Genomic DNA, 25,006 nt, shown 5'->3' on the forward strand with positions numbered 1-25,006 from the left:
GTTTAAAACATGCCTTAACTTTGATCAAACGGGTCAGAATCAAAAGTCAAAGCAAAAGTCAAACTGCTTGACTTTTGACATAGAATGAGGTTCTAAACCGAATATGACGAGTTAGACACATCGAAATAAGTTTTATAATGTCATATTAAACTGTTATAATGTCAAAACTTATAGTTTAGATACTTAAAAGATCATTCGTCGTAATTTACAAAAATATGCGTTTTGACTTTCTATTATATACATGTTTGACTCATCATTTCGCCTACTAAATGTGTTGATCAGAGGGTACAATCACAGGAGATTAATACCTTCATTATTACGATCACGTAGCCATGTTCGATTCGAACTTTGGCTTTACCGTAATAGTTATAACCGAAAGTCAAAGCAAAAGTCGATTTGCTTGACTTTCGGCTATTAACTAGCCTAGGAATGGAAAAGAACTGAAATAGAACACTTACTTGTGTTCAAGGGAAGTTTATATCTTCAGGGAGGAGGCCTCTATGAAGAGAAGAAGCTCCAAAGAAGATTTTAAGTGAGAAAGAATGGTGTGAGCTTGTAGGAGCACTAAGGTATGTTATTTATACTAATCAAAATTCTCTAAGATCATGCTAAGTGTAACCCCCAGCTGATTAGAGACTGATTAGTGCCCTCACATGGAGGTGAATTGGTGGCATAATCGAAGCTAGGTGGCAACTTGGCAGCCAAGGCAGGCCAACTGCCATTTAACTGGTACTGGCACACCCTTACGGACCATAAGAGTGACGCCTTACGGTCCGTAAGGACCTCAGGCGCTCAAAATATTTAAAATCCCTTGCGGACCGTAAGGGCTAAGCTTGTTGTCCGTAAGGGACCTCCTAGAGCAATATTTGAGATTTTTATATTTTTAGTCCTTGGACTTTAATTTTTTTTCCCATTTGGGCAGTTTTGGTCCTTCTCCTTCCACATAGTTGGGATTAGTTGGAGAATTTGGACACGTTTCAGTCAACGTAATTAATGTGGGTCCCTCTCCTTCCACATAGTCTAGATTCAGTCGGAGATACGGGACACATGTCGTCGCATAGTTGGACAAAAATTTTCGGGGTGTTATATCCTCACCTCCTTAAAGGAAATCTCGTCCTCGAGATTTATTCAATAAATATGGGTATTTCCGTTTCATTTCGGATTCAACCTCCCAGGTGTATTCTGGGCCACGACGGGAAATCCCATTTCATTTTGACGAAGGAAACCTTTTTCTTACGAAGCTTTTAAATTACATGGTCCTTTATGGACAAAGGTTTTTCAATAAACCTTAAACTCTCGTCAATTTGAACGTCATGATGAGACATGACAAGTGCTTTATCAGCTAAGCACTTTTCGAGATTAGAGATATAGAATACATCATGGATTCCACTCAGCTCTTCTGATAGCTTAAGTCTATAAGCTACTGAACTGACACATTCTGTTATCTCGAATGGTCCAATAAATCTAGGGCTCATCTTGTCTTTATTACATCTTTCCAAGGTGAGACTTTAAGCATTATACTATCTCCAATTTGGAATTTGAGAGGCTTTTGCCTTTTATCAACATAGCTTTTCTGCCTATAATGGGCAGCCTTGAGTTTATCTCAGGTTTGTCAGATTTTATCAGTTGTTTCGAGGACAATCTCAGGTCAAGAAAGTTGGCTTTTACCAACTTCAGCCCAACAGGCGGGCGTTCTACATTTTCTCCTGTATAAAGCCTCAAAAGGTATGGATTTTATATTAGTGTGATAGTAGTTATTATAGGAGAATTTAATCAAGGGTAGATGTTCATCCCAACTAACGCTTAAGTCAATCGTGCATCCGCGTAGCATGTCTTCTAGAGTTTGGATTGTACGCTCACTCTGCCCATCAGTCTGAGGATGGTAAACTGTACTAAAGTTTAAGCGCATACATAACGCTTTCTGGAAACTTTTCCAGAAATGAGAAGTATATCTAGTATCTCTATCTGATACTATAGACAACGGTACTCTATGAAGAGACACAATGTTGTCTACATACAACGTAGCTAGTTTGTCGGATTATAAGTTTTTCCTTAATTGGCAAGAAATGCGCCAACTTAGTCAGTGTGTCGACTATGACCCATATCGTGTCATTGCCACGACTGGTCTTAGGTAACTTGGTAATCAGATCCATTGTTAGCATTTCCCATTTCCAAGTGGTAATTTCCAATTATTGTAGCAGACCAGACGGTCTCTTGATGTTCAGCTTTAACTTGCAAACATGTTAGGCATTTTGCTACATAAGTGGCTATGGACTTTTCATGCTCATCCACCAAAAGTTCTTCAAGTTGTGCTTTCTGCTCCTTCATCTTAGTGGTTTCCAAACAATACGGAGCTCTGGTTATAGGAGCCGATCTAGGCAAAATGTCGATTTTGAATTTGACTTGTCTATCCGGGGGCAGACCGGGTAAGTCTTTGGGGAAAATATTAGGGTATTCTGAGATGATTGGAATATCTTCAATCTTCGGCTTTGGTTCGTCAATAGTTACTTGTGCTATGTAAATGACACATCCTCATTTCAAGCACTTGGATGCCTTAAGCAGAGATTGCTTTCTCGGGTAATCCATAGTGTTGATTTCCACGAATAGTGAGTATATCACCACATGGGGATTTAATATCGATAAGTTTCTTATCACAGGCAATGCGGGCTTGGTTATGAGCTAACCAATTCATGCCTAAAACTATATCGAATCCCGCAAGATTAATAGGTAAGAGGTTAACAGGTATAGATTGGTTCTTCATGGATATAGCGTATCCATCAAGAATCGTGGAAGCTATTTCTATGCTACCATCGGCCATTTCGACCTTATGAGTAATATCTAAGGTTCTTAAGGGCATGTTTAGAAACTTACTAAATTTATAGTCAACGAAGCTTACACCAAAACGCATAGATCTAACACCCGAGGGAGTAGCTAGAAACTTCCTACAGTTGAGATCTCTTCTCAATCAACATGTGAGCAAAGAAAGGCAGAAAGGGTAAGAATAAGGTTAGACTATGACGAGTCTGAACCCTCGTTGTTACCTGGTCCTCCACCACCTCCTCTAAGCAGCTCACGACCTACAACATCATGCTTTGAAGTTGGTCCTAGTATAAGTAACCTACCAATCAACCCAAACCCTTATACTTTCGGGAGGCCAAGCCCGACTGCTTTCCTTTTGCCTACCTCCCTACCCGTTGCAACCGGTACACATATATGGCATGAAAACACTCTTGATCAACTCCTGTATTCACCAGCTTCGAGCGTTTCCCCACTTGTTTTCACTTCATGGGAACAGGCCCTAACCATCCTACCCATGGCTCGAAGTGCAGCCATGAGTACTCCTATGGGAATGAATTACATGATGCCGCCAGAAAACCTTCAGGGTTTTCACCTAATGCCACAAATAATGACACAAATGATGGCACAATTCCCTTGGCAACACTTCATCAACCAAGTGTTGGCCACCCACTAAGGCACCTCGAATAGTAGCCTGGCATCAAGAGTGGAAGAAGACCTCACTAAACCTTACAAACCCAATAATTTGTCTTGTTTCTCCCAACAAATTGTTGATTATGACTTTCAAACTCGGATAAAGATGTCGTCAAACATAAGAACATATGACGGTACCGAGGATCCCGAAGATCACCTCCAAATCTTTACTGGGGCTGCAAGAATAAAAAAATGGTCGAACCCCGAATGTTGTCTTTTGTTCATGCAAACCCTCGTGGGATCTGCACGAATATGGTTCAACGACCTTCCTGAACGAAGCATTCGAACCTTTGATGATCTCAACAAAGGTTTTCTAGCCAATTTCTCACAACAACGGAGGTATGTCAAGGATGCCACGGTAATCTTTCAGATAAAACAACGTGATGACGAAAGTCTTAGAGACTTTATTGAAATGTACAAGAAAGAAGGTTTAACCTATGTATGCGCTGATGAAAAGATGAGGGTGGCAGGGTTCATGAACGCCATCAATTCCAAGTACCTTACATGAGATTTCAACAAATGCCCACCAAAATCCTTGAAGAAGCGCTCGAAAGGGTTGAAACCCACATCCGGGGAGAAGAAGCGGTTGACATCAAAGAACAAAGGAAAAGAACTCCTAGTTGGCAAAGCGATAGTCCCAACAAGAAAAGAGGAAACTTTGGTTCTTATGATAAACGCTCTAGAAGCTCGGATTCTAGGAAACCTGAAGGAAGGAACCCTCCAAGCCAAGAAAAGACCATAAGCTTCACGGCTTTGACCAAAACCCCATAAGAAATCTTGGCAACCGAAGAAGTAAAACACAACTCCCGACCTCCTCGACCATTACAGAAAAGCAAAAGGAATGTAAACTCAAACCAGTATTGTGAGTGTTGGTAATGTAACACGTCAAACCAATACCGGTCGTGTTCCCGCTGCGTTGCGACGAAGGAATCACACTAGTTCCAATAAATAAAATCCTTTTTTTGTAAAAAAAAAAAGAAAATTATTACCCTTTTTTTACGGTTTAAAAAATAATTTTTTTTTAGTTTTTGAATTTTTTATTAAAAAGCTTTCTACATGTATTTAAATGCAAAAGCTTTAAATTTAAAAAAAATATATATTTTTTTAACATGTTAGGTTGAATTTTTAAGATGTTAAATGCATGGTTCTCTGATTCCTCATTAAACCCAACCCAAGTGGAATATTTTAAATTTGAACCCGTTTTGAAATGTTTCATTCCAATCAACAGGACAAATTACATAAGAATAGCAGGTAGATGAGCAACAAACTGCGTCGTCATCCCTTTTTGAATAGAAACCCTAATCTACTAAAAACAAAGGCTCGCCCCTGAGGGGTCGAAAAGTTGTTGTGGACCACACGCTGAACTCTAGCAAAGAACCGAACCGTCTCCGGCACCAAGGAGCCGAACGTGTCAAATGCCAGGGGGACAAAGGCATGTTTATTATCCTCACAAGCTTTCGCATATTTTTCCACCTTCTTTGACTCTGCTTTCAGTACCGCTTGCCCCGCCACAAACCCGTTTTCCTGGAACCCGGCTAGGGGAATACACCTGTGAGATCGACACAAGCATGTTTTCCGTCCTCCCAACCAAAAGCTAGCACGTCAGCCGGGCATAGGGTGGACCTCCCTTCCGCCGGTCTGTAAGAAAATTAACCGGTGCCTCTTGTTTTGCCGAGATCCCTGCTCGTCTGAGAATATCCATTAACGCGTCTCGAATAAAATCATGGCAATACTTAAACCCCATCAACTCTCTACAGTGCAAATGTTCCCCGTATTTATCGAGGAATGCTTTAAATTTATACCTAAGATTCGTGTTTGTATATAGATTCACGTAACTAATGGTATTTTATGATTAAGTTGAATTATATGCATATATCTGACTTCGTTGATGTATAATATCAAAATCATGATGAGATACAAACCTAACTTCTGGAGCTGTAAACGAACCGAACATTCAGCGAACAGTTCGTGAAACGTTCGGCGGGAAGTTCGTTTATGTTCGTTTGTTTAATAAACGAACGAACATGAACAAGAAATTCCGTTCGATTAGTCAAATGAATGAACATGAACATATGTCTCTTTCGTTCAGTTGTGTTCGTGAACGTTCGGTAAGGTGTTCGTGTAAATTCGTTCATTTGTGTTCGTTTACGTTCGCATGTTTGTGTTTTAATTAAAGATTTTTATACTTTCATATATTTTATCTATACTTTTTATATTATTAATGTTTTATTTATTTTATTACCCTAACAATTATACTATGAAACTCTATTTCACTTTATTTATGAACCATTTCCCTTTCCTTTCTCATTATTTACATCGACGTATACTGTAACACCTCGAAATTTTGTGTCCAATGATGTATTGACACGTGTCATAAGTTTACACGTAGCATTAAACACCAAATAAAGGACCAAAGTTGACAAACATTGAAAGTATGTAAATTCGAGGGTTAAAAATGTCAACGAGGGATAAATATACTGTGTAGTAACCCTAAATGATGCTCGTACCTTCAAACGAATAAATCATGGATCGTACGGAAAGAAATGCGGAAGAAAGTGAGAGATTACAAACTACAGGGTTAAATGTGTCAACATGTTTAATTTATACCTCTGAGTGACCCTTTTGACAAACCCGAGGCTTTGTAACAGTAAATTACGCTCACTAGAATATACGATGTAAATTTCGCGAAGTTCCGTTTTAAAACGAGAAAGTTATGATCGAATTCGTATGCGAGGAGTTAAAAGCGTCAACATTGAAAGTTATGACTTTTCAGGTAATAATAAATTAACCAAGGGTTAATAAGATGGGTAAAAGTTCCGAGGCCCTTATTCGTAAATAAACGAGGCCCTAAAACGCAAAGTTACCACTTCGAAACCGAAAGGCCAGGCTAATAATGGCAAAAGATTTAAAAATCTTGGAAATCAAGTCTCAAGCGGGCTGCGTTAAGGATGCAAGTGACCTTACGCGGGCCGCGAGCCATGTGTAAATTCGTTTTCTGACAATAGGATCTAGGCGACCCGCGTAATCCAGGCGACCCGCGTAAAGGTAGCCTGATCCTTAACGCGAGCCGCGTCAGACCACCAGATGCAGAATACGGGGACAGGTTCACTGTTTGCTATTTTAACCGCCTTAGAATGCCATTATGAGAGCATGGGCGCCCCCTAAACGACCCCTAGCACCCAGGGACACATGTTGATGATCAAGGAACCCTTGTAGCCTTAGTTGTGATGATCTTGTGCTCCCATTTTCACTATAAAAGGCCATAAGTTGTGCACATTGTAACCACACCTTCATTCTTCACTCTTGGAGCTTTCTGAAGCACAAGAACTCTCTTCTAGCATCTCTGATTGTGTACCAAGCTTCTGTAAGTGTGCCTAACCCTTTGTGGTTTAGTTTTTACATAGTTATAGCTTAAAAGTCAATCTGTCGTAATTAACGATTGACTTGACTATAAATCACAAATGGTCCAGTATTTGTCGAATCAAAGGTATTTATATGTTGGTAATTATGTGGGCATTAAACCCTTAAAAGGGCACCCTCTGATTCCCACTCTAACTAGTCCGAATGTCGAGTCAAACTTACTTAGAAAAAGTCAACAGAATGCTATTTTGCGATTTTATGCATAATCAGTAATGTAGATGGTGTGTAACCCATTTTAACACTCATATAACATGATGATAAGTATATTAACTAGTATAAGCTTGTTTGATCCGACCATTTACTGTTTTGACCCGGTTCGGAGCCGAAAGTCGCAAAACTTTGACTTTTGCTTTGACTTCAGTTCTGACTCGTTATGGTATGTTTTTGATATGCCTTAGGACTCTCTTAGGACCAGGTTACATGATGGTATAACCCTCTCTGACCGGTTCGTTGTTTGTCCGAGTCTTTTACACATTTCCGTTAAACGCCTAAAAGTTGACCATAACGCCCTTTTCACTTTAAAACGAGAATTTTAGACATGTGAAAGGACCATAACCTTAGTTATTGATTTCTAAGCATGTCCCTAAAATTTCACGTCAATCCGAGGTCTAGAATAGGAGTTATGCTAAATAGCGCAATTACGGAAACTTTAGTAATTAAACGGCGCAATTAGCATAACGCCTATCTAAAACCAGAGTTCGACACCAAACCTTTTACACACTGATGTAAAATAATATTTTGGGATTTTTAAAGATTTTTAATTATTTTTAACCTGCTCATAACCTACGGTTATGGCACCGGTTCGGTAAATACCGAATATACCCTTTTTGGACATAACTTGAGTTCTACAAAGTATTTTGACCCGATTCCAGTTGCTACTGATTTTAAATAATAAATAGAGTATTTTGGACTTTATAAACTGTTCAGAAAACTCAGATTTCCTGTAGAACTCAGAAACCTCTTTTATAATCTTTAAAAGTGACCGAAATACCCCTTCGGTGCATATAATGGATTTAAACTCGTTACGGGCATTATGGAAGGTATCCTACTGATACCACAACCTCTTTAAAGCATATTGACTTAGAAAACCTTTGTAGGACTCTTACGGTTACCCGTTACGCCTTTTGCGCGCACGTTCGGTTTATGTAACTAGTTTACATAAACTAGCCAAAACGGGTCAAACCTTGTTGTTTTGGCTTCAAAATCCAGAGTGTGGTTATTATACCCATATAAAATAGGTCTTCAAACTTGTTGGGTCCAAACCACATTCCGTTCCCGGTTTTCGCCTTTCACGCGATTAAACCGTAATTATCCTTTGAAACTGACCGGTCTAAGCTAAGGCTAAATTAAAGACCCGTTAGGATTCTAATAGGTTATTTTAAACCTTAATTCCAGAACAGGAGACCGGTAAAAGAAACTTGCATTTTTTTATTAAGGATATTACTTGCTCAGGTAAATACTTTTAACTTATTTTCCGTTATACGGGCTTGGGTTACGGTATTTAAAATACCGCTTGGTCGGGCAATTGACCCCAACTCATTAGTAGTCGGGTGATTTCAATGAGACCCGTTTAAAAATTGGTTTTGTTGGCTTTACGCCTTTGGGAGCTTAATGACCATGTCCCGAATATCCTTGGCATCATTTTACGAAATGGCCACGACCTCGACACGCGGGTGTAGGCGTACACCCGGCATTGTGTCTATATTAATTAAAAGTATAACCGTTGGTTTTCCCGCCACGGCTTTATGCTTTGTGGCGTGTCTATTAACCTTAAACCCGGCACGACCCGGGCGACCGAACGCATAGTGAACATGTAATTCTTTTACAAGATTTAATTATAAATTACCCCAAGTTATAAAGAGTTTGTGCCATGTGCATTCAAATCAATTTTATTAAACATTTTACAAAAGTGTCGGTTGAATGTATTTACCAGTGTAAAGTGACGTATTTTCCCCAAAAAGATTAATGCAGGTTCTACTCGTAATAGGCTGGCCACTCCTTAGCATCGTTAGAGTCTTGCAAGATTTGGATGCCAATATCTGTTGAACAATTATTTTTCTATCTTATTTTGATCCCCTGTGGATTATATTTCGACGATTGTGATACTTGGATATTACATTCAATAGTTGAAATATATTTATCTTTATGCTTCCGCTGTGCATTCATATATTGTGTGGTTTGACTATGTTGTTGCCAACTACGTCACGGTAATCCCCCACCGGGCCCACCGGTGATACACGTGGAAATCGGGGTGTGACAGGTTGGTATCAGAGCCAACGTTGAGTGAATTAAACACTATCCTTATGTGTTTAATCTCAATGACACAATTGCACATACTTGAGTCTAGACAAGAACATAGGACAAATTCGAATTTGTTATTCCAATTTGTCTTTTATTGTTTATTGTGATTTAAAGATTTGTTAAGCAGGAAATATGCCACCAGCAATTAGAAGAGGAGGAAGAGGCAAAGGGCCGATCACTACTCATAATGATCATGAGGTCGGACCTTCAAACATGCGAGCTCCTTCCAGCACGAGGAGCGAAGAACCTCAGAGACGTAGAAGAAACCTCTTTGAGCCAGCAAGACGGTCTACCTCACACAGTTCGACACCTTCATACCGTCACTCTTTTGGACCAGATTCGGAGAACGATCCCAGTAACCCTCAACCTTCGTTTATACCTCTCCAGCGATCTGCTTCGCACCGTTCCTATGGCGATCCTACTCCTTTCTTTCAAAGCCGATTTAATTCGGCTGATTATGTCCAAGAACCCATAGGTTATAACCCTTTAGGACCAGAAGACCATTTCTCCGAAGATAATGCGGTAGATATGGATGAAGACACGGATCCCATAGAACCTGCACGAGGTACTCCCAACCATCCTATCGAGATCTCTGATGGGTCATCCTTTCATGGAACGCCCTATCAAGGTCCTGACAGTTACCAGGCGAGGTTTAACCAGTGTGATTGGTACTTCACACCTTCTCACCATTTCTCGCCTCATGAGCAGTAGCAGCAACAGGATCCTTCTGAGGATTCGCGTTTCGTGGCAGTTACGCCACCGCCTCCACCACCACCAGTTCAACAAGCACCTCCTGATCCGCCAAGGCATAGAAGATCAGGCGCGCGGATGTCCACCCGAGGAGGGAAATTCCACTTTAGCACCCCTCGCCACTCGAGTGCGAGTCACTTTCCGCCAGTGCCTGAAGAACCACAGTTAGGGGAACCTTCGGGTCACCCTGCAGAGGTGAATTCTGCACCAGTTCCACCACCTCCGCCACCATTCGGCTATGACAATCCGATACCAGCATGCGCTGGTTCCACCGCGTATAATCCGTTTGAGCAGCCGACTCACACGCACGACAACTATAATTATGATGCCGACCCATACGTCGTAGCGGCTAATTACAATGCCCTCCATCCCGACAGACCTTATGGAAACTGATGTGCGTGAAGTGTGTTATATTTTAGATGTATATTTAAGCCCTTTTTACACTTTTAGCCTAGTTTTAAATTTATAAAACACGATATTCACTAACACTAAACACACATATGGGCAAGTGCACCCATCGTGGACGTAGTATAGTGTTGGTAAGATACCGAGGTCGTCCAAGGACACAAGAGCTTTTAATACCGGTTTATCCTCAACGTCTAATCAAATCAAAAAGTGAGAAAAATGTTTTAAACTAAGAAAAATAAAAACTAACTAAAATGCTGAAAAATAAAATAAAATAAAAACAGATAGACAAGAAGAATCACTTGGATCCGACACGTGTATTAGTATAACCTTTGATTATTTTCGCACTTTTGCACTTGTTTAAGAGATTATCTTAGTTATTGTAGTAGGCCCCTCTTTTGAAGGCGACGTTACCCTCAACCCAGTAGTTTGAGTCAGCAAGGATACAATCCTAAAGGGTCGGATTATTGAAAGATAATGAATTAAGTTATTAATGCAAATTGTGGTAGGCCCCGCTTTTGGCGGCGACGTTACCCTCGGCTAAGTAGTCTGAGTCAGCAGGGATACAGTCCTAAATAGCCGGGTTATAGTATTAATAGTAGTTAACTTATGAGGGGGTCAAAGAGTTTGGATCCCCGCCATCCAATACCTATGGGCATTGAAGGAGATCCTACTAAATTTGACCCAGGTCCCAAGCAGGACCTCTAAACGCTGAACAAGGGCAAGACCCTTACCAAACCGTTCCCTTAACCCCCGACCAGGTAGCCAACATACCTCCATATAGACCGTGGAGATATGAATGGTGAAAATCTTTTATTTTATATAGACAGTAAAATAATGCCAAGACACCACGGACAAACGATAAGGAAAGATCACCTTCAACATAAGTAACTAGTTATTAAAGTCATTAATACAAAACCAAATAAAAAGTGCAAAAGATTAAAAATAAAAAGTATTATACTAAACACTTGTCTTCACCAAGTGATGTAAGAGACTTAGGCAAACATGGCCTTGATTGTCAAGAACTCTTACGATCAATCTTGGATCCCGAGACGACTCACACACTCTACGATGGACAATGGATGATGGTGGTGGATGATGGTGTTATGGTGGTGGTGGGTGGTGGATGAGGTGTGGGAGAGGTGGTGTGCCAAGGGATGAGAGAGAATGAAGCCAAGCTCCTCTATTTATAGGCTGAACAGAAGGCTGGACACGGCCCCGTGTCCGCTGGACACGGCCCCGTGCCCGTCTGACATTCTCTCACTTCATTAATTGTAATTGCGAATTACAATTAATGCGCCTGCTGTACTTTCACCACGCCCCCGTGCTCGCTGGACACGGCCCCGTGGTGGGCAATGGAAGCTTCTACTGGTTTGTCTTTTCTGCTGCTTCCTGGGCACGCCCCCGTGTTCGCTGGACGCGGGGCGTGTTCAGACTCTGTTTCTTCTCCTTTGCCTTGGGAGGTGCCGTTGAGGGGTCCGGGCAATCCACTTTTGTTCCTTTTTCTTGTATTTATGGTAGAATTAGTTGTCTTTTTGCTTCTTTTGTGATTTTGAGCTCATTTCATCCTGAAAATACAAAAGGAAGACAAAAACACTCTTTTTCCAACATTAGTACTTAAAAAGGGTTAGTTTTATGCCTTATTTGATGTGATTTATATGTTGCATTTTACACACATCAAATACCCCCACACTTGAACTTTTGCTTGTCCTCAAGCAAAACTCTTTAAATGTGGCTTACACTCCCAAATGGAATAGGTAGAAGAGAAGTTTTTCAGCTTGTCCTAGAGTGTCGGGAATCCAAGGTTTTTATAGGTTTTATTTTTATTTATTTACAATCCTATTCGTTATGATTTATTTTGAACGTTTCATAAGATGAATTACTTATTTGGGTATAGCATGCCTTATTAAAATTCCATTTATATACAAGTTCACATACCTCACGGGAGATCACTCAACACTCGGTCGAAGGTGTATATTTTAGTGAATCACTCGAGAGCGGCACGGAACTTACGTCTTCCATAGGCTTGCCAAGCAATCAATCCTCCTCCTTTTTAACTTTTTACCTTTGTAAATATCAAGAGGACTTTTTGGGTGAAGGCTTGGGTTTAAAGGTGGGTGGTTGGTTAGTGGTTAGTAAAAAGGGCGAAAATCGTAACAAGCGTCGGTTTTCGTGAAGTACCTTGTTTTTAGTGACTTTTTATTTTGAAGTATTTCTCCAAACAAGCTTTTATAGCTTTTGTTTGTTTTTGACTTCATCATCATCATTATTTTTTATTTTTGATTTTTTTTTTATTTTTTTTTAACGTCACATAAAAAGGTGAGTTTACGAAAAAGCGAACTTGTTACTAAAATTAAAAAAAATAAAAAGGTTTTTGGTGGGTAAAAAGGGTTTTGGGGTAATGAAATGAAAGGTTTAGGCTCAAAGGGGCTATCTAGGGGGATTTTGGGTAGGTAAAAAAAATGAAAAATAATGGTTTTGAAAGAAAAAATGGTTAGGCCTAATGCCTCCATCATTTACTTACTTGGGTTTAAGTTGGTAAGGACCGGGAATGTATCGTCGTGACAAGTTCTAGATTTGTAAGGACCGAATGGCTATTCACACAAGAAACGAAAAATGAGCATTTAATCTAAATATGTGTATTTTTATGCTCAATAAAGGCTCAAAACTCACTTTGGTGGGAATGGGTTTTTAATGTGACCAAGCATATATAATCGAATTTTTAACTCGACTTGTTATACCGTTTCATAATTTTCTTATGTTGGTTCTTTTTTTATCACGACGCTATCGGTTGTAAACTTGTAAAAATATAACCTTTTTAGAACTTGTTATTCCCAACTTAAACTAAGACAAGTAAATAAAAAAAATGAAAAAGTTTTTGAAAAAATTTGGGGTGTTTAGCGGTTCCAATAGAGTTTTGTGTAAGGCTTGTGTTTAGGATTTTGCAAAATTTCAAGGGTTTTAGCATCCCCCCACACTTAAATTACACATTGTCCTCAATGTGTCCAAAAATAATGTTTTTGGTTGATTAGAATGTATAAAAGTGGGTTAAAAAGCAAAGATTTATGTTACTGGCATCCTGGACACGGCCCCGTGTTGACCGGGCACGGCCCCGTGGTCAAGTGCCAGTAACAAAAATTACAGAATTGAAACAGAAGCCTGGACACGGGGGCGTGTCCGCTGAACACGGCCCGTGTCCAGTTACCTGAACTGGGTGATTTTCTGCAGGGGTTCAGCACGGGGCCGTGTTGGTTGGACACGGCCCGTGTTGAGCCTTCTGTGATGGAGATTTTTGTCGGGTTGCTCTGTTCTTCGTGCATGGTTCCATTTTCCTCGTTCCCTTTTTTCATCCATTACCACCATGAGTGTGTTTTATTCTCAAAACAACCATCAATCTTAAAAACCATCATAACATTGCTAATAGAAAGACATTACATAAAGATAAAAATTACATAAATATTAAACTTATGGAGTTCTAGCCCTATGTTTTATTTTAATTTAGCAAAATTTCCAAGAAGCTACTAATCTTGGTTAGATAAGGCTTTGTAGAACTCCTCCTTTCGGGTGCGGCTCTCCTCATATGTCGGCAAGCCACTCCTCTACCTCCCTTGGAAGGAGAAAAGAGGGCTCGTTTGCATTGGTTTGAGGAGTTTCAACTTCCGCTGGAACTTCTTGTGGGTTTTCCATAGGAGGTTCTGCGGGAAAGTCTCCCCACCCGGTAGGGTTGTTAACACCGAGTGCCAAGTTCCAGTCTTGTTGTGGGAGGACTGGTTCCATAGGTGGTGCTACCAAAATGTTTAACCTTTGGTGCAAAAGGTTAATCTCTTGGAAGCTGCTTTCAAGTCCCATTGTAAGATCGTTAATACGGTCAATGAGGACCTCCTCTACTGACGTCATTTCGTCGAGAGCTTCCCTTAGCGCTATCACGTAGTGCACAAGTGTAGCTTCAACGGAGGGCCTCCTTCCCCTTCGGCTGTTTGAGGAATGAATGGATGATGTTTCGCTGTTTTCACTCGCCATTCTACGAAAAAATAAACCAAAAGCAGTTTATATGACGAAACAGTTTCTGGACACGGCCCCGTGCTCATTGAGCACGGCACCGTGTTCATCTTTCTGCAGAATTTTGGAGCAAGGAATCTTGGGTTTTTAAGTTATTTTCTGAGTCCATGCAAGCTTTTTGACAGTAAATAACTTTAAACAATGTTACATAACATGTTTTTACCAAGATTCTATGATCAAAACTCATTGTTCCCTACCACAAAGATTGAAAATTCAAACTTTTCATGGTAGCTCTTGAAGAAAGATGAAGAAGAAGGAAATGTCTAGAAGAGGAAAGGACAAGATGGGTTGTTGGAAACTTCTTTTAGACTTACCTAGGATTGTTTGAGAGAAGATTCCTTCAAATCTCTGTCCCCAAGTTGGTCCAAATGTGCAGGATTTTTGGCTGCATTTATAGAAAACGACAGCCTGCTGGACACGGCCCCGTGTCCGCTGGACACGGCCCCGTGTGCAGATGAAATTCTGACACAGTTTGTCCGTATTCTGACGTTCTGATCAGAGGGGAATCTTTTGGTGGACACGGGGGCGTGTTGGCCGGGCACGGCCCCGTGTCGGAAAGCTGTTCTTATGAAGTTTTGTCTTTACTAAGGAGCTAATCTATATCGGGTGGCTCTTGACTTGTTGGAACAACCCCAAAGTGCCTAAGATACCTTAATTGTCATATACTAAGGCGAGAACGCAAGAGGTTGTCGGTGAGGGTAATTCCTATTTTCATTCTAGGTGGACAAGTCCAACCCTTTCCCAGGCTCTCGTTAAAGAAGGTGTATGCCGAATCGCTCAGGTCTATGTATGCATCGAACGAAGTCGATGGGGAGTCCTTCACGGCACAATCGGCACAGGGACGACTATCGTCCGCGTCTTTTCTAGGTAAGAAGGTATTTTCGGGAGCAACGAGGTTGTCGGAATGCGGTTCCAACATTTCCTCATGGTCATCATCTTGGGATGGATCTAAAAAATCCTTCCTAAGTTCTTTTGACCAATTGAGAAGTAGTTCTTCTAGTTGAAATAACTCATCAAGGAGCATTTCTCCTAGAATATCTGGCTGGGCGCATTCGAGGGAGAAATAGTGCTTATTTTTACTTTCGCCCCTCTTAAGGTTACAAGGAATCGGTGGGTCTATATAGTGGGGCCTATAAGTGAGGAAAAAACATTTTAATTCCTCATGTTCGCCTCCACATATTCGACACCACAAACCATAAGAGTGCCGAAAGTAAAAAGAATTACTATCACTCATGTTTGTGTCAGAAATTACCAACCGCCGGGATCTAATGGTTCTGTTTTCAGCAACTGAATCTTGGGCACGGGGACGTGTTGAGTGGACACGGCCCCGTGTTCAGCCTACTGTCTGACTTAAAACAGGATTGCCAGTTCCAATGATTGAGCACGGGGCGTGTTCAGCGGGCACGGCCCCGTGTTGAGCTCTGCAGAAGCTGAAAATCTAAAAAAAATCCTAAAAAAATTAAAGAAAAATAAAAATATGATTAGGCCGTTGATTCCTAACTTTCTTAAAATCCTTGTGTCCCCGGCAGCGGCGCCAAAAACTTGATGTGCGTGAAGTGTGTTATATTTTAGATGTATATTTAAGCCCTTTTTACACTTTTAGCCAAGTTTTAAATTTATAAAACACGATATTCACTAACACTAAACACACATATGGGCAAGTGCACCCATCGTGGACGTAGTATAGTGTTGGTAAGATACCGAGGTCGTCCAAGGACACAAGAGCTTTTAATACCGGTTTATCCTCAACGTCTAATCAAATCAAAAAGTGAGAAAAATGTTTTAAACTAAGAAAAATAAAAACTAACTAAAATGCTGAAAAATAAAATAAAATAAAAACAGATAGACAAGATGAATCACTTGGATCCGACACGTGTATTAGTATAACCTTTGATTATTTTCGCACTTTTGCACTTGTTTAAGAGATTATCTTAGTTATTGTAGTAGGCCCCTCTTTTGAAGGCGACGTTACCCTCAACCCAGTAGTTTGAGTCAGCAAGGATACAATCCTAAAGGGTCGGATTATTGAAAGATAATGAATTAAGTTATTAATGCAAATTGTGGTAGGCCCCGCTTTTGGCGGCGACGTTACCCTCGGCTAAGTAGTCTGAGTCAGCAGGGATACAGTCCTAAATAGCCGGGTTATAGTATTAATAGTAGTTAACTTATGAGGGGGTCAAAGAGTTTGGATCCCCGCCATCCAATACCTATGGGCATTGAAGGAGATCCTACTAAATTTGACCCAGGTCCCAAGCAGGACCTCTAAACGCTGAACAAGGGCAAGACCCTTACCAAACCGTTCCCTTAACCCCCGACCAGGTAGCCAACATACCTCCATATAGACCGTGGAGATATGAATGGTGAAAATCTTTTATTTTATATAGACAGTAAAATAATGCCAAGACACCACGGACAAACGATAAGGAAAGATCACCTTCAACATAAGTAACTAGTTATTAAAGTCATTAATACAAAACCAAATAAAAAGTGCAAAAGATTAAAAATAAAAAGTATTATACTAAACACTTGTCTTCACCAAGTGATGTAAGAGACTTAGGCAAACATGGCCTTGATTGTCAAGAACTCTTACGATCAATCTTGGATCCCGAGACGACTCACACACTCTACGATGGACAATGGATGATGGTGGTGGATGATGGTGTTATGGTGGTGGTGGGTGGTGGATAAGGTGTGAGAGAGGTGGTGTGTCATGGGATGAGAGAGAATGAAGCCAAGCTCCTCTATTTACAGGCTGAACAGAAGGCTGGACACGGCCCCGTGTCCGCTGGACACGGCCCCGTGCCCGTCTGACATTCTCTCACTTCATTAATTGTAATTGCGAATTACAATTAATGCGCCTGCTGTACTTTCACCACGCCCCCGTGCTCGCTGGACACGGCCCCGTGGTGGGCAATGGAAGCTTCTACTGGTTTGTCTTTTCTGCTGCTTCCTGGGCACGCCCCCGTGTTCGCTGGACACGGGGCGTGTTCAGACTCTGTTTCTTCTCCTTTGCCTTGGGAGGTGCCGTTGAGGGTCCGGGCAATCCACTTTTGTTCCTTTTTCTTGTATTTATGGTAGAATTAGTTGTCTTTTTGCTTCTTTTGTGATTTTGAGCTCATTTCATCCTAAAAATACAAAAGGAAGACAAAAACACTCTTTTTCCAACATTAGTACTTAAAAAGGGTTAGTTTTATGCCTTATTTGATGTGATTTATATGTTGCATTTTACACACATCAGAAACCTTTGGGGACTAGATTACTCTGCTCATGGGTATCTCGCACCTCCTAGACCTCCGGTTCAGCAACCGTCGCAGCAGCCACGTTTTTCTCCACCGGAGCAAGAAGAAATCATCCACCGTCTAAACCGAGTGGAACGAGACTTTGAGCAAGAACGTAAAAGTAATCGTGGATTCCTCAAGGGCCTAGCAAACGTACTAAAAGGGAGGAAGAAATGAGATCATTAGTCTCTTTATGTACTATAGTATTTACTATTATAATCAAGTCCCTGTGTGGACATGTATTTGCTTTAGTCCCTGCGAGGACATTTATTATGTTTAGTCCCTGCATGGACAATTGCCTTTTCAGTCCCTGCGTGGACTTATCTTTTAGTCCTTGTGCGGACATCTATCTATGTATTTGGTCCCTGCGTGGACTTGTTTTCTATAAACCTCTGCGTAGGTATTTATCTATTTAAAAAGTCCCGTTTAGGGCAGTATCTAATCTGTTACATGTAATGGAATGTTAAGTCATAAATTTCATCTTTGTTATTATATACATTATTATATGAAATGAATCAAAAATCATTCCTTTTAAATTAATTTGCTTAAATAAAGAATCTTAATGGTGAAACCTAGCCTGGTGTCATTATAAGACCCGGCCAAGATGGTAAGACCCGATTAAAAGGTTCAGATTCATGTTAACCTCTGTAAACATGTTAATGTTCTTGGCAGATGTGATTCGTTAAAATCGCACGCGCCATTCTTATGTAAGAATCCTTCAAAGGATTCCAAAACCCAAATTAATGATTTGTAAATCATGGGTTAAATCGTCAATGAAGATGATCATTTATTAAACATCCATTAGCGATGTAGTGCCTACGGGCCATACTTATTGTCATATAGAACAAAAGGCAGTTGTAGTCTATGACTCCCTGTCAGAAAAGGTAAAAGAACTATGGTTCAGACCATCATGTCTTGATTCTCTGAAATCCTGGCTACTAAAATATAAAATGTCCTTGTGACTAGGCTTTTTGTGCCACTAACAATGTTGTTTGTAAATAGGATAAGTTATAATCAAATCCTAAATAAAAGTGAGTAACAAATTAACCAGATATGGTCTATGTTTACCATGGTTAATGAATTGTCATAAAAGACAATTCCATAATAAACTCCTAAAATAAATTCTGTCATATTCCTTGTAGCAGATCAAGATCTCGATGGCTGACCCAAGTGGAACTAATAGTCAATCAAAAGAGGATGACAATGATAACGCCCAAATTCATATGACGGGCGCTGAATTGAAAGCTCTAGTAGACGGCGCTGTTAAAGCAGCCTTAGATCGGCAGTACGAAGAGTACACCGAGTCTCTAAGCAGAACCCTATCTACACCACACTCAAAGCCAAAAACCCACTCTAAATCTCACAGCAAACCACCCTCGACTCCGTCTAAGCCTAAGAAGGACGACGATAGGCACTCATCCAATGAGAATAGTGTCCATCCTAAGAAGAAAGTGGTCGATGACGCACCTCGCGCCAGGTGTTGCACGTATAAGTACTTCGTTTCCTGCAAACCCCGAGACTTTACTGGGGAGAAAGGCGCGGTGGATTGTATGACCTGGTTAGAGGAAATGGACACTATTGTGGACATCAGTGGTTGTGCTGAGAGAGACGTGGTGAAGTTTGTATCCCAGTCGTTCAAGGGTGAAGCCCTAGCGTGGTGGAGATCTCTGGTTCAAGCCTCTGGGAAGGCTGTTTTGTATAGCATGACATGGGAGGAATTTATCGCTCTCATCAAGGAAAATTACTGCCCTCAGCACGAGGTTGAGAAGATAGAGTCTGACATCTTATCGTTGGTCATGAAGAACCTGGATTGCCAGGCTTACTCACAACTTTCAATACTCTGTCAAGATTCGTTCCATACCTTGTAACACCGGAACCCAAACGGATCGCACGCTTCATTGGGGGTTTGGCCCCAGAAATAAAATCTAGCGTAAAGGCTTCTAGGCCTGCTACCTTCAGATCCGTGGCAGATATATCTCTGTCTCTCACCCTGGATGCAGTGAGACAGAGATCTCTGAGAAATGCTGATAGTGAGAAGAGGAAGCATGAAGACGATGATTCACGAAGATCTAACAAGAAGCATCGGGGCAATCTGGACCACAAGAAGGGGTCAGAGAGCAAGAAGAATGATCGGCGGTCGGGCGATAAGCCCTTGTGCAAGGTTTGTCAGAAGCACCACTTCGGAAGGTGCAGGTTTGAAAAGAAATCCCAACCGAAGGCGTGTGGGATATGCAAGTCCTCTGAGCATAGGACTCTTGAGTGCAAGAAACTCAAGGATGCAACTTGCTATTGTTGCAACGAGAAAGGGCACATCAAGACTAACTGCCCGAAGATAGCGAAGAAGGCTGAAGATGGGAAAAAGACCAATGCGAGGGTCTTTCAAATGGATGTTAAGGAGGCTATCCAGAACGACAACGTCATAACCGGTACGTTTCTTATCAATGATGTATTCGCAAGAGTATTGTTTGATTCTGGAGCAGATAAATCCTTTGTGGATGATAAGTTCTGCGAGTTGTTAAAATTGCCTGTTAAAACCTTGAATGTAAATATGAAGTAGAACTAGCTGATGGGACTATGGGGACAGTTTCAACTGTTTTAGATGGATGTGTTATATCCATTAAGAATCACTCATTTCCTTTATCCCTGTTACCCTTTAAACTAGCTGGTTTCGACGTAGTGTGGGGTATGGATTGGTTATCGCATAACCAAGCCCAAATCGTGTGCAACCAGAAGCAGGTGGTAATCAAGACTCCGTCTGGAGAACTACTTACCATCCAAGGAGATACTCGACATGGATTGCCTGCACAAGTATCTATGCTAAACGCATCCAGATGTTTGAAGAAAGGATGTGTCATTTATATGGCACAGGTGACCATCGGTGGGGAGAAACCCAGAATTGAAGACATCCCAGTCATCTCTGACTATCCTGAAGTTTTCCTAGACGAACTGCCTGGTTTGCCACCAAATAGGCAAGTGGAATTTAGTATAGACATCATCCCAGGAGCCGCGCCTATCGCAAGAGCGCCCTATAGATTGGCACCCACGGAAATGAAAGAATTGAGGACGCAGCTAGATGATCTGCTAGCCAAAGGTTTTGTTAGACCAAGTTCATCTCCTTGGGGAGCGCTAATCCTGTTCGTCAAGAAGAAAGATGGTTCGATGCGTCTATGCATTGATTACCATGAGCTGAATAAAGTTACAATCAAGAATAGGTATCCTTTGCCCAGGATCGACGATTTGTTCGATCAGTTGCAAGGAGCGAGCTACTTCTCCAAGATTGACCTACGGTCAGGCTACCATCAATTGAAGGTCAAGGACGAAGACGTGCATAAAACTGCATTTAGGACTCGTTATGGTCATTTCGAGTTCCTAGTGATGCCTTTCGGGCTAACTAATGCACCTGTCGCATTCATGGATCTCATGAATCGCGTTTGTAAGCCTTATTTGGATAAATTTGTCATTGTCTTCATCGATGACATCCTCATCTATTCAAAAAGTCAAGCTGACCATGAGAAGCATCTCCGATGTATTCTCAAACTGCTTCATCAAGAAAAGCTTTATGCTTCCTTTCAAAAAAAAAAGAAAAGCTTTATGCTAAATTCTCTAAATGTGAATTTTGGCTACGAGAAGTCCAGTTCCTTGGACACATAGTCAGCGAGCGTGGAATCCAGGTGGATCCCGCTAAAGTTGAAGCCGTCATGAATTGGCAGGAGCCGAAGACACCTACAGAGATTCGCAGTTTCCTAGGTCTAGCAGGATACTACAGACGTTTCATCGTAAATTTCTCAAGAATTGTTGCACCCCTGACTTCTTTAACTAGAAAGAATATAAAGTTTAATTGGGGCCCTAAACAGCAAGAAGCTTTTGATATCCTCAAACAAAAACTGAGCAATGCTCCAGTGTTGACATTGCCGGAGGGAATGGAAGAATTTGTTGTGTATTGTGATGCATCGCACACCGGTATGGGTTGTGTGCTTATCCAGAGGGGCAAGGTAATTGCCTATGCTTCGCGACAATTGAAAGTGCATGAAAAGAACTACACCACCCATGACTTGGAGTTGGGTGCCGTTGTATTTGCACTAAAGCTTTGGAGGCATTACCTTTATGGCATTAAATTTGTGATCTATTCTGATCACAAAAGCCTTCAGCATCTGTTCAATCAGAAAGATCTGAATATGAGGAAGCGACGTTGGATGGAAACTCTGAACGATTATGACTGTGTAATAAGATACCATCCAGGCAAGGCCAATGTAGTCGCAGATGCCTTGAGCAGGAAAGAAAGAGTGAAGCCAATAAGGATCAATGCCAAGAGCATTGAAATCAAGAACAGTCTGAACGAGAGATTGTTAGCTGCACAGAAAGAAGCTGTGACAGAAGCTAACTATCCTCGCGAAAAGCTAGGAGTAACTGAGGAGCAGTTATCCTATGGCAAAGACGGAATTCTGAGATTAAATGGAAGGATATGGGTTCCTGTTTATGGAGGTCTTCGTGACGTTATCCTCCAGGAAGCCCACAGTTCCCGATATTCCGTCCATCCTGGTGCTGATAAGATGTACCAGGACTTGAAGGCAAATTTCTGGTGGATAGGCTTGAAGAAGTCTATAGCCACCTATGTAGCAAAGAGCTTGACTTGTGCGCAAGTGAAAGCTGAACATCAAAAGCCGTCAGGCTTGCTATAACAGCCTGAGCTTCCCGAGTGGAAATGGGAAATGGTGACGATGGATTTTATCACCAAGTTGCCAAAGACAAAGAAGGGAAACGATACAATATGGGTAATAGTTGATAGACTGACTATGTCAGCACATTTCCTACCCATAAAGGAGACTCATAGCTCCAATATATTAGCCCAGTTGTTTGTAGACAAGATTGTAGCCCTTCATGGCGTGCCTGTGTCTATTATCTCTGATAGAGATACCAGGTACACGTCACACTTTTGGAAAAGCTTCCAGCAATCTTTGGGTACACGTTTGAATTTCAGTACGGCTTACCACCCTCAGATAGATGGACAGAGTGAGCGTACAATCCAAACGTTGGAAGACATGCTTCGAGCATGTGCGATCGACTTAGGTGGTAGTTGGGATAACCACCTACCATTGGTCGAATTCTCCTATAACAACAGCTACCATACCAGTATTAAGGCTGCACCTTTTGAAGCCCTATATGGTAGAAAGTGTAGAACGCCCGTTTGTTGGGTAGAAGTTGGAGATGTCCAGATGACAGGACCTGATATAATATTTGAAACAACGGACAAGATTGTCCAAATTCGCGATCGATTGAAAGCTGCCAGAGACAGGCAGAAGAGCTACGCAGATTTGAAGCGTAAGCCTTTCAATTTCGAAGTAGGCGACAAGGTGTTGCTTAAGGTATCACCCTGGAAGGGGGTCATGCTATTTGGTAAGAAAGGCAAGTTGAGCCCGAGATATATTGGACCTTTCGAGGTAATCGAACGTGTCGGATCGGTTGCCTACAAATTAAACTTACCGGAGGAGCTCAGTGGTATCCACAATGTGTTCCATATCTGTAACCTTAAGAAGTGTTTCGCTGATGAATCACTGGTTATACCGCATACAGATGTACACATCGACGAGAGCTTAAAGTTCGTTGAGTAACCTGTGTCGATCGAGGATCTACAGGTTAAGAAACTTCGCAGGAAGTATATACCGATTATGAAGGTGAAATGGGATGCCCGTAGAGGTCCCGAGTACACGTGGGAGGTAGAGTCCACGATGAAGGAGAAGTACCCTCATCTATTCCAATAAATCTCGAGGTCGAGATCTCTTTTAAGGGGGTGAGGATGTAACACCTCGAAATTTTGCGTCCAATGATGTATTGACACGTGCCATAAGTTTACACGTAGCATTAAACACCAAATAAAGGACCAAAGTTGACAAACATTGAAAGTATGTAAATTCGAGGGTTAAAAATGTCAACGAGGGATAAATATACTGTATAGTAACCCTAAATGATGCTCGTACCTTCAAACGAATAAATCATGGATCGTACGGAAAGAAATGCGGAAGAAAGTGAGAGATTACAAACTACAGGGGTTAAATGTGTCAACATGTTTAATTTATACCTCTGAGTGACCCTTTTGACAAACCCGAGGCTTTGTAACAGTAAATTACGCTCACTAGAATATACGATGTAAATTTCGCGAAGTTCCGTTTTAAAACGAGAAAGTTATGATCGAATTCGTATGTGAGTGGTTAAAAGCGTCAACATTGAAAGTTATGACTTTTCGGGTAATAATAAATTAACCAAGGGTTAATAAGATGGGTAAAAGTTCCGAGGCCCTTATTCGTAAATAAACGAGGCCCTAAAATGCAAAGTTACCCCTTCGAAACCGAAAGGCCAGGCTAATAATGGCAAAAGATTTGAAAATCTTGGAAATCAAGTCTCAAGTGGGCCGCATTAAGGATGCAAGTGACCTTACGCGGGCCGCGAGCCATGTGTAAATTCGTTTTTTGACAATAGGATCCAGGCGACCCGTGTAAAGGTAGCCTGATCCTTAACGCGGGTCGCGTCAGACCACCAGATGCAGAATACGGGGACAGGTTCATTGTTTGCTATTTTAACCGCCTTAGAATGCCATTATGAGAGCATGGGTGCCCCCTAAACGACCCCTAGCACCCAAGGACACATGTTGATGATCAAGGAACCCTTGTAGCCTTAGTTGTGATAATCTTGTGCTCCCATTTTCACTATAAAAGGCCATAAGTTGTGCACATTGTAACCACACCTTCATTCTTCACTCCTGGAGCTTTCTGAAGCACAAGAACTCTCTTCTAGCATCTCTGGTCGTGTACCAAGCTTCTGTAAGTGTGCCTAACCCTTTGTGGTTTAGTTTTTACATAGTTATAGCTTAAAAGTCAATCTGTCGTAATTAACGATTGACTTGACTATAAATCACAAATGGTCCAGTGATTTGTCGAATCAAAGGTAGTTATATGTTGGTAATTATGTGGGCATTAAACCCTTAAAAGGGCACCCTCTGATTCCCACTCTAACTAGTTCGAATGTCGAGTCAAACTTGCTTAGAAAAAGTCAACAGAATGCTATTTTGCGATTTTATGCATAATCAGTAATGTAGATGGCGTGTAACCCGTTTTAACACTCATATAACATGATGATAAGTATATTAACTAGTATTAGCTTGTTTGATCCGACCATTTACTGTTTTGACCTGGTTCGGAGCCGAAAGTCGCAAAACTTTGACTTTTGCTTTGAGTTCAGTTCTGACCCGTTATGGTATGTTTTAGATATGCCTTAGGACTCTCTTAGGACCAGGTTACATGATGGTATAA

Source organism: Helianthus annuus, chromosome 16 (assembly GCF_002127325.2).
Source record: "Helianthus annuus cultivar XRQ/B chromosome 16, HanXRQr2.0-SUNRISE, whole genome shotgun sequence".
NCBI lineage: Eukaryota > Viridiplantae > Streptophyta > Magnoliopsida > Asterales > Asteraceae > Helianthus > Helianthus annuus.